Here is a 2563-nt window from a genome sequence, read left to right on the forward strand (position 1 = left end):
AGGAGTTCTTGTACTTCCTTGTAGACCCGAGCTCTCCGGGTCATGCCCTTATTACTGTTCAGTTTTTTGTTTTTTCCAAGCTTACCGTCTAATTGTAGTGATTCCACATTTACCAAAAAAACTACATCTACATGCACGTGACCCTTGGCTCCATAACAACTTCTATTAAAATACACAGAAAACGTGGGTGATAGCATAATATATTAAATCTAATGGGTAAGTTCGAATTTTTATTTTTACACTGTCCTTGCACAGTAATGAAGAAGATAATCTTTGCTCATGTACTACATTTCCTGTGCCCAGCATGTACTTTGATGTCATTGTGTGTTCCGTGGATATGACACAGATAAGTGACAAATACAAGAAATTGGGCGGAAATACGAAGTAGAATGACAGGCATGGTTTGTAGATGCAGGTAGGTGCGTGTTGCATAAAAAGAAATATTGAAATGCTGAATCAATGTGGTGTGTTCACTATTAGTAATATGTATGTTTTAAAAGATGCCTATATACGATTGTGCTTCTTGAAAGTATACCGTTGTAGGTAACACGTATTTTGGCAGTATATCTCTTGCAGGTCTTAATGCTTGAGGTTACGTCTTTAAATATTTTAAAGCGTAGACATACACCTCTGATGCATTGACATAAATTTCTGCAAGCGTGAAATAATTACACACTCTTGAAAGGAAAAGATATGCAGAAAAGTACTTGCTTTTGCAATATTGGTGCAGTTGAACCAGCGCAACTGTTACATGTTTACCGATGGAGGGCTTCAAAGTAACTTCAGAAGTTTATAACAGAGCTAAGATAACGAACCAAATCAGCTGAAGAAGGCAGATGACCTCTGAGACATCGTAATCTAATATGAAACAAGCACATTTACCAGAAATCTGTGTGTTGATATTTTGTACTTGAACCACACAACGGATTTTAGAATCATAAGCTCATATTGGAATGTTCAGTTCCTGAGATGAAATAATTCCTTGTCTTCACTGGCTGCCTAAAAAAATTTCTTCCATAAGAAGTACAAATACAGCATGGGAAAAAGTGGAACAAATGAGTGCAGTTATTTTCCAATTTGTGTTCCGTTTCTAAATGTTCCCGTTAATGAAGAAGTTTGTCATATACTTATACAATAACTAGCTGAATTTGTTAGTTCATATCTCGATTAAGTTAATTCTTAGTTTATTTAATGGTGATTTGATTTCAGATGTTATGTAGCACTGAATGACAAGTGTGGAAGCACTTGAATGGGTGTGGTTATGGCCTACTTAAGCTTCTGTTAAGATGCTGGTTGTAGAGATTGAAGAATAACAAAAATCCTCAGGCAGCATTGCTGCTAACTGACTCAGATTTGAAGCAGGTATATCCCAACCAGAAATATTGTGTGTTACTGTAGCATAGTCATTTTATGTCAAATGGACACAGAGAAACACAATTTTCAATGTGATACCCAAATTTCTGTGATTTTTTTTAATTCACGTGGGGGGGGGTGGAGTCCACTTGGCATGGTGGCCACTAATTAGCCTATTGTAGCCTGCCCCTGTGATTATGATGATGGAGAATTTGGTGGAATGAAGATTGACAGGGGAAACCGAAGTACTTGGAGAAAACTTTTTCCACCACAAATCCCACTTGACCAGACTCGGGATCGAACCTGGGCCACCATGGTGGGAAGCCAGTGACTAACCGCTTGAGCTATGGTGCGGCCAGATTGCCATGAAACCTTTCAAGTTTGTGAATAACAACAAATCTTCTTGAAAATATAAATCCCCTTATCTTTCAAAAAAGCTGATAATCAAATCCTGAACCTAATGAATATGGATATTCCTTAAGAAGTTAAACATCTGATGTTATTGTACATTTTCTTTATTAGACATGTTTTGTTTTTGTTGCTGACTGTGAAGTAAATTTAAGAGGTACTGAAAATATTTGGTGAGCTTGGAAAGCTCTGTCAGTATGGCAGCTAGACTATGGGATGGTTGATTGGGTTTTGATTCCCAGCAGAAACAAGATTTTTTCTGCTCCACAACATTGAGACATGCCCTGGTGCCCACCCAGCCTCATATCTAATGGGTACCAGGAGCTCTTTCCCAGGGGTAAAGTAGCTGAGGTACTTCCATCTAGTGCATAGGTCAGGAATGTTGGCGCTACACCTCCACTCCATTCATCTTCATGGTGTGGTGCTTAATCAATTAAGAACAGGGACAATTTTACCTTATCTAACTTTACCCCATATGTTGGATTACTTCAGGAGCAGGGGTTCAGAAACTGCAAAAAGAGAGACATGTATTCTGCATTTCAGGATATATATATATATATCATCAGTAATCTGTCAAGACAACAGGTCCACAGTCTCTTCCAAAACAGTTCTTCCACTTAATGCGATCTAGAGCTTTCTCCTTCAAATGACAGTATCCTTTTCTGTCCCCAAGGTCAACCAGCATCTTCTTACGTCTTCTTCCTCGTCTTCTTGTCACTTCTGTCCGCCCCTCTATCTTTCCTTCGATAACTTCTTTTAGAAGGCAGTTTCTGCGTAAAACATGACCAATCCAATTAGCCCT

General features: G+C 38.5%; 1 long non-coding RNA gene across 1 annotated transcript in view; it reads left to right on the forward strand.

The window, feature by feature from the left end:
• Positions 1 to 354: 354 nt before the first annotated feature.
• LOC117282098 overlaps positions 355 to 2563 on the forward strand; it is a 6626-nt gene continuing 4417 nt past the window's right edge. Inside the window, exons 1-2 of the long non-coding RNA XR_004512707.1 lie at positions 355 to 415; positions 1210 to 1362. This is a non-coding gene — a long non-coding RNA (uncharacterized LOC117282098). The remainder of the gene's footprint in view (positions 416 to 1209; positions 1363 to 2563) is intronic.

The sequence above is a fragment of the Cryptotermes secundus genome, unplaced genomic scaffold (assembly GCF_002891405.2).
Source record: "Cryptotermes secundus unplaced genomic scaffold, Csec_1.0 scaffold43, whole genome shotgun sequence".
NCBI classification, from domain to species: domain Eukaryota; kingdom Metazoa; phylum Arthropoda; class Insecta; order Blattodea; family Kalotermitidae; genus Cryptotermes; species Cryptotermes secundus.